The sequence below is a fragment of the Acromyrmex echinatior genome, chromosome 19 (assembly GCF_024713525.1).
Source record: "Acromyrmex echinatior isolate Ae372 chromosome 19, ASM2471352v2, whole genome shotgun sequence".
NCBI lineage: Eukaryota > Metazoa > Arthropoda > Insecta > Hymenoptera > Formicidae > Acromyrmex > Acromyrmex echinatior.
In genome coordinates, this window is record NC_141870.1 from 3,292,617 (window position 1) to 3,305,249 (window position 12,633).

A 12,633-nucleotide genomic window follows, 5' to 3' on the forward strand; every position below is an offset into this window, starting at 1 on the left:
GTAGTCGATATGGACATCGTGCATCCATCCTCCGTGAGGTTGTCTGATTACACGAGCCTTTTCTGTGCAAAGGGACTTCTCATTGGCGCTGCATTACGATTTGTGTTACTGTTAACTACTAACATCGTGGTTGGCCCGATACGCGAGGCAAAAGAGCGCTCAAAGATTCAATAGTACCGTACTCGGGGAAAGACGGGGAAGATCTAATGCTGATTGGCAATATGAATGAGGGAGAAGAAGCACTATTGATTATATAGTCAGATTAATAAACGTAAAAGGACGTACAATGTTTAAAAAATTTTATTGATGATATTAAAACACGATATAAAAAATATCTTTTTTGTTTTTTAATTACACATATGTGTACATATAGTTGTAAATATAATTACAAATTGATTGAGCCAAAAGTTTCTTAGAAGAAGAAACAAAGAAACAAAGCCTGATGAAAAACCATAAAATTTAAAAGAAAATATATAAAATTTATGAAAAATATGTATATGAATTATCTGTTTCTTTATCATTTTTTCCTAAATAATATATCCATAAAATTTTGAAATTCAATTAAACGATTTTTTTCAAAATGATGACAATCAAGTGCAAAATGTAACAAAATAGAGAAATACATAATTTTTTATTACAACAAATACCTTTTATTAATGATTAGATAATAAAATGGTAGTTATAGCATCGTAACGATGATGGTCGTTTATAAGTCATTTCCTCCGGGCAAATGGGTAAATTTCTCCAACACGGCCACAGACCTCTGTTTGGGCCGATCGATTATAGTTAAGGTAACCAAATTATAATATAATCACCCCTTAATCTCTTCGCATTGGCTACGCGCGGGTCAACCAGCGGTTTATCACTGGACGCGGTGCTGGCAGGGTTGAAATCCATCAAGCGCCCCATTGCGTCGATGGAAACCATTGCCGTTAGTTTCCTAAGCAACCGATAGCAGGTCGGGATTAGCTCGGGGTGCGAGTTAATGCTTGAGGGTTCGCGAACGACGTACGTTGTGTATGTGATGGAACAAGAAGTGAATGCAAGAGAAAGAGAGAGAGAGAGAGTGAGGGGTGGACGGGGAGGAAGGGATCAGCCGCGGCAACCAATGATAGAGATCAATCTTTCGCACGTAAATAATTGGATCGCGGTTACTTTGTACGACGATAGCTCCCGGCTGACTTAATAACCTCCTGCCCGAGATCCAAGACAGTCACTCGGGAGCCGCATGCTATACCCAGTTACATGCACTCGAATTTACGTAATGCAATTGCTTTGTATACATTTATCGATTGTATACTTATGTATTGTACTTCGCGGCTATCGAGTCTTTAAAGGCTGCTCTTGAGAATATTAATTAAAGTTAAAGCAGATTTAAGAGATAAAACCAGAAAGAGGCGAAATATCGATTGGTTAATCAGAAGCTTTTTTAATTTATTTTTAGTTTTTATTATAATTTAAGTTTCGTATTCCTATGAATGCAAAATTTTATGAATTAAGCTTTTGAGAATTTTCCTAATTATAGAATTGATATTTACAAGGTTGATAGTAATAAAATTGGTTTTTCTTTTACATATTACGACAAGTTAGCTCAATGCATCAAATGTACACGATGATCGATTCACTGCATCTTATATCGACATCTGTCAGATTCAAATGTGCATTGATATATACCGCATTGGTATCAAGCAACGCAATTACCAATGGTGCATATAGGACTAATTATTAATTACCATAACTAATAGACACATGCATGTGAAACATCAACCAAACACTCTTCGAAAAAATAGAAACTGCAGCATATATGAGGCGATATTTTGAAAATTTCTTGAAATCTTTGCTCTCTATATCTCGTAATCTAAATACCTAAACACGTTGGTTGAAATCTGAAATAGAATGTGACAACAAATCGTGAATCGCAGATCTTCTCGATGAGAAGATCGATGATCAAAAATAATCTGCCAAATATACATCTACTCGATACACCGCATCATTTCAAATCTGCGACGTATTAGTTGAGCTATTGGGAATTAAATCAGAATAAACGCAAAGTTTGAAGTGCAAAAATTTCACGTTAGTTAGGCTAATTGAATTTTAATTGTGTGTCTTGCTGCCGTGGAATCCGGTCTATCTTTTCCTTCCAAACACACGTTATAATAGAGTACATCGATGTTGGCAAACATCGCTGTCGTTTTTTACTTGCTCGTCTCGTCGAACGTGTCTCTCAACGCAAGCGTACGCTTGAAAATATACCAGTACTCGTGAAAATGGCCATTGGTCGATCAGTTGAAAAAAGGCTCATGTATTTCTAAATGCTTATCACGTGAAGTAAATACGCGGAAGAATAATTATACAAGAAAATGTTATCGACGAACAAAACAAAATTATTTTCATGTGATTAATGATGAATGAAATAAATTTGATATAATTCCGATAACAAATATTTGGCCAAAACTAATTAACAATTATTACTTATCTCAATGAAAATATTTTCAACAGTCGTATTTGTTTATATTTTATTTATATGCGTTAGATAACATTTTTATATTATGGAAACAACTTTGTGTGCTTTCCTCCTTTGATAAGCATTCTCGTTACGAGCGCGATTTCTTTGTTGTTTTATACCATCATGGCAAACCGTATAGATCATAAATGTTCTGAAAATCAAAGAACGAACTAACAATGTTGCGCCGCAACAGTAAATGTCAGTCACTAATTAGTCCCACTGACAATCGTTCAAGCGATTCGACATGAAGCGCAAAGCTTCGGACTGGTCCATCGGTGAGGGCCGACCGCGTCGGAGGTCTACCTAAAAATACGCGAAAAAGCGGGATCTCTGCAGCGTATTCGTTGGGGCCTCGTGACAAAAAGGGTTTTAATTTCCGGTGAGAAAGACATCCGAGAGCCGGCGGCTTGCTTGCACGCGAGAGAACGTCGGGCAGTCTCAAACAAAATATTACTACAGCTCGACGCGCTTCACGGCGTAGACCGCGACTTTACCTTCTACTTTCCAGTCTTGTTTCGATTTAGTCAAGGGTTCTCATGTTCCTTCCACGAGTAGCTATTTATACCATTCTTTAGCTTTCGAAATTACCATATGGTAACATTCATCGCAATTAAGATTGTTTGGATACAAGAAATTGTTAAAATCAATATTTCTTGATAATGCATTTTTCAATAATTTTTTGTATAAGTGAACCGATTTTATGATAATAATAGATTTAATGATGGAAAATTAAAATAAGAAATGAAACAAAATATCATACATTTTCTCGAAAGCTATATCTGATTTGATATATCTGTGTGTCGATTGAAGTGTTTTTTAATATTTTAATATAAGATTACCTGCATAAAGGTAGCATCTGTACATACATTGCGTGAAATGTTTTTTTTTATTTTTGTACCTGCCACAATTCAATTTTTAGCAAGCACAATTCACTCGAGGAAACAAACCGATGCAGAATTCAAAAAACGCTGGTACACTTGAATACGAAATATGTATTGAATAAATTAAGATACCGCGAAAAGCTGTTATAGTTTTTTGCGATACACTCGAGAGGAAAACGTGCTTCATTTTTGTTCTGAAAAATGCGATGGAAAGTATGCGTGCCATGGCGAATTTTTAGTGCCGGCTCTATCTTTCACAAACGATTTGATTCAGCGGTCACGGCCGTCGATCCAGCTATCCAGTGCGGTATTCTCGAATACTTTTTACCTGGCTTTTATGATCCGCGGACCGAATAAACTTTTAGCTTCTCCTCCCTCATCGTAGTTCGGATTCCATAAGACCACTTAAATCAGCGAGGAGCAGCGAGTCTGCAGAGGGCGGCAACATGAGAACCACTTCCATGGTTCCACGATTCGTCGTTCGGTATAACCCGGCATGTCCGTGGCAGGAAGCGTTACGACGCCAGGCAGAGCCAGGAGAAGGAAGACGAAAAGATATTGGCGCCGAAGTTAAAGAGAAGGACGATGCAGGAGCGTCCTGCTGACTCGGCTCACTTCGAGAGACGAGTCGACGAGAGAAACCTGGAAGTTCGTCTCGCCCACTTTCTCATCCTTCCTCGTCTCCTCCATGTCCTCAGATATCACTGTCTCTCTCATATATTCTGGTAATGCTGTCCTTCGTCTCTGTTACGATGTCAGGCTTCCCTCCCGCGGGATCGACGTAATCCTCTTCCATCATTTCGCAACGATGATATAAAAAGAGTACTTATGTCGGTTCAATTATGGAGACCCGCGCCAATAAAAGCACACCGTTCCGCGCACTCTTTCTTCCATTCTCTTATCTCCTCCTCCGCGTTTTCTTCACTCGAAACGTCTTGCGAGTTACGAGTGAAACTTCTATCAGCATGATGATAAAAGAACGAACGATATTGCGCCGAGAAGTATCCACGCCGTCGCGGCTTATTAATTTGGAAACGAAATGAAATCGACCGCGCTTTGCTTCTCATAGAAATGCGTTATAAAATTTAAATAAAACATCTTCAAAATATTATTTATTTAATCATAAAATCGTATATATATTAACAATCGCATGTGTAACAACAACAATAATATATAATAATGTTAATTTTTTTTAGACTTATATTTTTAAAATATTTGCACGATGGTTATTTACAATAATGTCACAATAGGCGTATCTCGAAAAAAGTTTGCTTGATTATTCTTGTAGTCCGCACGCTATCGGAAGTCTTATCTGTATGTTGGAAACCGAGAGGAAATGATAGTCTTTTAATCAGGATGTGACAGTACCATCGTCTACATCGCATATGTGAGCGTCGTCATGACAGCTGTCATTAATTACTTTGAATATCGCCGGACGAAGCATTTATCTAATGTCTGGATTCTCTGCGTTATTAATAAAGGCAGCAACACAATGACGGTCACTTTATGTCGCGTAATTTCACTACTAATTACGGCCGCTGACGTTTGTCAGCTCGTTCACTCATGACCGGAAACTCGGACTGAAGCTGGGATTTGCGAACAACATGCATAATTACATGAAACAGGTTGCTTTTGACAAAATTCAGGCAATGCTCTTTTTGGCTTGCTTTACTTGAACTCTAAATAAAGTGGTAAAAATACTTTTCCATCAAATAAGTAAAACGATTCAATTTAATTTCATTTCATTATATCTTATTTTTCAAATTGTTAGTATTTAAACTCTTGTTATAAAATCTCTTGTTTTTTAAAAATAAAACAGTTTCGTAATGAAGTTAGACCACATATATATATAATTGTACATATATTTGTAACTTTTAATTTTTCAGTAATTCATTTGAGAAAATATATCAGAAAATAATGCGCGAAAATTGGAATATTCCAGATGGATTTATGACAGATGAATATAGGAACGTGTATTGATTTTTATTATACAACCGACATAAGTTGAAAATTAGGAATCGAGTTATTAAATTCAGAAAGGAGAAGAGGATGTGAATCGGAAACTTCATCGAAAATCAATGGGTATTATCATCCAATAAACTATATAGTTTTCTTATTATCATAGTAATTTACACAAATTGTTTGAATAATGTTTTTTTTATTTTACATCATACAATAAGATAAAACGCGTAATATATGAAACAGTACGAAATACTTGCTTTTCTATTTTTTTAAATTAAAATATATAAATATCAACTATGAAGTTAACAACGCCAACCAATATTTTGCAGACTCTGAGTTGGAATAAAAAATATCCTATTTTCCATTGTTAGCTTTCACAGGCTTTTTCAACTTTTAGTGAATATTATTCTATATACATTCGAATTATATATAACGCTGGGGACGGAATAGAATATTTCATCGCGCAAATTATTACTAAATATCTAAATATATATAATAATAAAAAGAGGGGGGGGGACGTAAAGTAGTGCGTAATTTAGGGGACGTGTCAGGTCGATAAATAATATCAGCACTCTGTAAAACGCGGAACTAGGTAAAAACAATCGATGAACAATTCCGCAACATCTGCGCCACTTCTCTGTGTACGTGACCGCATCAAACCCGATAGTCAGCAAAGCGGGAGAGTGCTCTGTGCGTTTACACGTCTGCTCACAGCCGGCGGCTGTATCGGACACATCCCGCTCTCTCTTTCTCTGTATGTTTCCCCTCTCTGTGTTCCCCATTCAAAAGGTACCGAAAAGTCCATGTCGCAACGAATTTCGAACAATAAGCACGACACTTCCGGTCAAGCTTGGGACGCGTTTCTAGTTTCCGGCTTATAATTAGTTACCATCCGGGTGAAAGATAATTAACTGATAAGAGCAACCAGGCGAATCCTGGATAGACAGGAGCGTGCCATTCCTGAAAACGACACTATCGAGAGACCGGCAATAGGTAGAATCGCTAACGATATTCAATACTATTGAAGTAATCTCAATAGTCTCGCCCTGATACTCCGATACTTTAGCATCGACACTTTCAACCTGATACTTTGAAAGTATCGACAGTTTCTTGCCATTATCACGACATGCATACCGATTACATATGTATTATCGCGGTATTGAACTGACAATATATTTTTTCGGAGAGAAATGAGTATTTAGATAGTACTGCTAATTTTTGTACATAATCATCCTTTTATATTTTATTTTACAAATTATTTTTTATTTAAATTGTGATAAATGCTTTTCTGTTATTATAAAACCTGAACGATTTTTATTTAAAGCTTACCATTGAATATTTCCTCTCCATATTTAGCGATAATTAAAGAGATATCTTTTTTATATTAATATATACACGTAACTCATCAATATTATATTACATATCGAATAGAGGCAAAGGGGAACATGATGAAAGGAAAAAGACCCCAACGAAGAGGATCGCAAACCGGCACTTCTATTAATAGGCACGCGTCTGGTGCACTTCGTCATTCGTCATCATTTTATTTCTCTACCTCCTGGCAACACACTTCCTTTCATCTCAAGCCTTACGGGAACGACGATACCCTTGTTCCGTCCACCACATTCGGCTTTCTTTCGCAACCTCGAAAATGCTGTAAATTGTTCGGAAATGTGCCGTGAGGACGCGTCTTTTGCTTCTATTAACGGATGCAAGAAACTGCAATCAAGACGGCGTCTAGAAACGGCTATTTCCTTAGTCAAAGTTCTTACAAAGTAAATACGATTTGTCTTTATAATCAGTCCAGTTTATTTTGTAATTTAATGTTTAGACATTAATAATCATCTTCATTTTAAATTTATCGAATTAATAGAATTAGATTATTATTTTCTTTATACTATTTCGATTCCTTTCACGCTCTTTACAACTTGAAAAACAACTGTTGAGCTTTTCATTTGTTACTAAAAATAGAAAATTAATTAGATTTTAATCTGACAATGAGTATATCTATAACCAATAATTATATTAACATATGTCATCAATAATTTCCAAAATTGAAGAATAAAAGTAGCAGTCGAAGGACGCACAATTTACTTATAGCTGCTATTAATGGCAGTATATGTTCAAAGTGACCACTACTGTTTGTTACTAGTGTATATTTAGCTAGCAAGAACTAAACTTACTTGCGCGTCGTTGAGCGGAATAAATTAGGATTTTATACTTAGCTGAGGGAATAGACGAATGTAAACCGCTGCTTGTCTGCAAGTTCGCTGATAAACGCAGCTGTTATGGAACTTGCACACAGTAACAAAGTTTATCCGAGTTTCTACGTATTAATCGGATAGTTCGCCGGGGAGTTAATTAGTTAGTCAGTTACTCGATCACCGCGTTATCTTTTATGTTTCCTTCTTTCTTTGCCGGCTAACTTTTATCCAACATAACGAATACATTTTCGCGTAAAAATATTATATCGTTTCTAAATATTCCGCAAATATTCGATAAACTTCTTCATTTACACTCATTTATACGAGTCGTTTATACACGTAGATTAAAAACTATACTAACAAAGTTAAATCGCTTTTACGGTAAACTTGATTTAAAAATCCGACTTTCCAAATTAATCTTCTTGTGATAACGACCTTTTCAAAAAGGTTAGAATTCAGAATTTATAATTGAAACATGTATATATAAATTTATTATTAAGGAGTAAAGCTTCTTATGAACAGAAAATTTGTCGACGTCAATGGAACAGGATGTTATTGTTAGAACACATCATTTATGCAGGAAGCCATAAGTAAGTTCACATTTTTAGCATTATGACACATGGGAAACGAATATGTAGTTATCACGTTACTCATGACTTAGTATAAATAATCGATTTATGCGATATAAAATCAGAATGAGGAATATTTGATCATTTTTAAATATATCAACACTTAATAAGAGCATTAGAACGTTGCGATTTCTCGGTCAACTAAAAATATACAAATGCAAATTTTGATTTTGCACAAAATACTAGATTCTGCATAAAATATTTATACACGATATTATTTGATATTTAAAAAGTCTGTCAATTGACTGTCAATTGAGCGATGTCGCCGATATAAAAAAATAGCAAACAGAATCGAGAGCATAACGAGCGATATTTTATAATAAAAATTTAAATTTTTTAACACATCGACATCGCATCTATTATTTTGTGCTTACAGATGCGGCTTGAATTTTGCTCACCGAGTACATATAATGGCCGCACGATATCGGGCTGTAATATACTCTTCTTCTTCTATTCCGCGGCTAGGCTAAATTTATTTTTAATTAACGTGCAAATGAAATGCACCGGCCAGTACTTCTTGCTTATCGGAAGCACCACTCGCGACCGTTGATAGCGCGACCACTGAGATTATTTGCATCCCGTGAGCACGCGGGTAAATCGATTGTCCGACAAGTGACGTCGTCATCGTGTCGAGGAAGGATAAAATCGCACCATTTTACCCGAATTCCGCCATTGTAAGCAAAGATAGAATCAAGTTATAATTAGGAATGAATGCTATGTTATATACTGCTGTATATATATATATATATATATATATATATATATACAGCACGATTTGAGATTGCTTCAAGATTTTATTAATTGCACTCTAAATCTTGGAGTGAAATGTCACTCCAAGAGAGTGTACTTTTAATGTGTAAATTTAATATCGCGGAGACACTGCTTCTATAATACTCGACACGATTTTCTAGAATTTTGCATATGTACATGTCACATTTTCTGGGACGATCAATATTTGCCGAATTTGCCGATCGGATTGAATAAACGGATTTCTCTCGTCTTACATATCTATCACAGAAATTTGATCGTACAGTTTAAAATAATTGGTGTGTGTGTGTGTGTGTGTGTGATTCTTAGATATTACTCGGATTTTTTTATACTCTATAAATTTATCTTATCTTGTGTTAGCTATAAGTAGTGAACAAATTACGTTTTACCAGACAAATCTGGCAGCAAAAGACGAAGCATGTAATGGAAAGATAAACCTGCTGCAGCAGATTTATTACATCCGAGAGGATTATATCCCTGGTTTTCTAAAGGGACAGTATTTTTCGTGTAAAACAGACACGACAATGTCCGAACATGCGGCATTTCCAACGAAGGGAGCATTCGCTGTCGCTGATAAAGCGTTTTACCCACGAAATTGATTTAGTTAGTCGAAAAACTGGCACCAAATGGCATTCTCTGGTAGCCGGGGTAATACGGACGCCTATATTACATTAATTAACGCCACTGATACGTGCGAAACGCGTATCCACGGCCGTAACGTTAACGCATTAAATCGACCATTTCCGGTTGATTAATCGACGATTGATGACCCTGCGCAGACTACATGCGTAATAAACTGATTTAGGACGATGATACTAACATGTAAAGCAAGTCGGAATGGATAATTATGATGCTCACGGTGCTGAATTACTAGACACGCAACTATCCGCGGAATAATTCCTTATTACTGCTATGTTATTACAATTAATCTGTATGTTGAAGTTCTAGACATTTGAAAGGATAAAATACTCAAATGTTTAAATTTAATACAATATTAAAATTAAGGTGTGTGTGTGTGTGTGTGTATGTGTGTGTAAAATATTTATTATGACTATAAACTTAAATTTATTTTATTTCTATGAACATGTATAGAAATAAAGTAGGTTTAATTTGTAGTCGTAATGAATGTTTAATATGTAAAGTACGCGAAGGATTAAATATTCCTAACTTTTGACTGCAACAAAAAATCCCTCGATAAAACGGATATGCAGCAAAAAAGGAAAAAAAGGGGTAAAAAGGGATGCTTCTCTTTGACTGAGCGAAGTTCATTTGGAAGGCAATTAAACTTGTTCAGTAAATTAAGCGCGTAATGCGTAGCTGGTATAGTTCGATGGTTGCGGGTCGCGTCAGCTGTTACATTCGCCAAGCCCTTATTATATCCAGTTATGAATTTTTGGAGGGTGGCGTAATATCCAGGAAACGCAGCACACTAGCGAGATAGCGTAACTGAGGTTACAGTAGTGGTAGATATTTAACACAGAGCCTCCGGACGTTTGGATGGGTCTTTCTCTTCGTCTCGTCGTTTCTATTTCTCTCTCTCTCCCTCCCCCTCTCCATCTACCTGTCTCTTTCTCTTTCTCTCTCTCTCTCTCTCCTTCGCGTGGCGCAGCGTTTATGCACCAACCCCTTGCCATAGGTCGTAACCTTCCGGCGTGTCGAGGTAAGCAGACCGTACCAGACGGCTGCAGCTGCACTGTTACTGGCGCTAGCGCCAAACGATTTCCGTTCTGGCGATTAATTCTCGGCGAAACGTCTACCGGTTCTCTGGGAACGATCGCAGCCGAGCTGCTCCGCGGAATCTTGGCGATAACAAGAGATTGTACGTATATACGAGATCGTTGACGGGATCAGCTATTGTCGAAACGCGATCTGTTAATCACCGTAATCGCTCGAGTGATCATTTTCTCGAATACTGCAATGATTCTGCGTGCACAAGGAAATCGGCCGTGATATTATGTAAACGCTCCTCGAATATCAACTGCTCGCGGAGTAACGTTAAAAAAATGTAACGTTTTTATAGTAAGCGTAACAAAGTACATTATTCGATTGTCGAATAAATATAGTTTTACGGGAGTTAATATATCACCCAACGGCGATTCTACGCGATCACGTAATTTAATCGGTTTTAACCGGTTCTGCCCGAGCGTCATTCCATTTTTATTCCATTTTTTTTTTTTTCACCTCGTCATGCATATGAGCACGCGCGTGCTAAAATGCGAGACTTTTCCGCGAGTCGGTGCCAGGGTAGCGTATATATTTTCGAGCAATTAGTGTCACGATCTTTTTCTATTCGTGCGCTTAACTTTGACACGCTCTGTCACTCCGAGCCTCAGTACCCTTCAATCCCAGTTGTCTGCTATTCGGATGCGAGTAATTACGCGTCACTCATGGCTCTTACGATCGACGAGAGCATGCCGGCGAAGTTTCCTCGCTTGAACGCGAGCACGCGGGAACCAGGGGAACTTCTGTCGCGAGAATGAAGCGTCGTGACTCTTTGCCGAGGCGCGCAACGATTTCCCGTCGCAATCATTTCGAGTGTCGATCTATCGCGTTGCATCAGATCCGGTAAAACCGGATTCACAGAAGACATCGTGATCGCAAACAATTTTCCGTGTGGACAGGTGGTATCCTATGGAAATCGTTGAACAACTATTAGTGGAACTAATACGGAATCAACGCCATCACAAATGCAAAATTAAAATTACACATGAAATAAATCAAACATTCAATATGAACTGCGTTAGATGAAAAATCGCAATAATAATTTATAAATGTGTGCACTGTCTGAAGATAAAATTCCTCAAATCTTTATTTCAAAGAATCGCTTATCTCGGAGAAAACCGTCCTGTTTATACCATTATCTCGCTAATAAAACGAGTTACATTTCCGGTCATCATAATTCCATGAACCATGAACGTGTACTCGCGCAATTCCATGAAACTCTATAATCTGCACAAAGAGAAGATAACCCCGCGAAGTGTATCAAAAGCGAATATAAAATTTTGTTCTCTCAACGTACGACGCATCCGCGAGAGCACTTGCGCGCACATCGAAACGAGCAGTCCGTCTCGAAAGCCTGTCGAATGCAGTCGACGCACGTTGCACATTTCATGACGGCTTGTGCCCGAGCGCGATGCAACCGCAGCAAAGCTCAGCGTGCTCGTAGTTCGTAGCTCGTTAGACGAGAACACGGCCGACGTATCGGTTAACAGGCCGCTGCTTACGCTGTTGAGACTTAGCGAAAGCCGCAGACCGTCGCTTATTAAACCACCCCTAATTATATTTCAATATGCGCCCGCGAGGTGGAGTACCGAGATAGGAGATTGGCCGAGAAGAGAAGGCAAGAGAGGAAGGCGACGGTGGAGATATATAGTGCGGGTGGTGAAGGGACGAAATGTGGAAGGCCGAGAAGGTTGAAACGCCAAGAGCTGTGGAGACGCATCCCCCGGAATATGCAACCCCTCTCGACTGCGATACTCCGTCGCCCTCTTCCCCTATTTCGCTCAAGCGCAAAGATGAATTTGCCCTCTCCTCCTGGCAATTAATAGTTTCGTTCCCAATTAAAGGAGGATATTAAAATCGCGTTATGCTGCTGGCAAAACCATCGACAGGATTTCATTAAAAGCTATTGCCGATACGGTAGATATTAACGTTATCTCGTATCTGTACCCACCATACCGAAATAA

General features: G+C 37.8%; 1 protein-coding gene across 14 annotated transcripts in view; it reads left to right on the forward strand.

Annotated features, from left to right (window-relative positions):
• Ten-m (teneurin transmembrane protein Ten-m) overlaps positions 1-12,633 on the forward strand; it is a 569,521-nt gene that overhangs the window by 434,390 nt on the left and 122,498 nt on the right. The gene's annotated exons all lie outside the window — the stretch shown is intronic.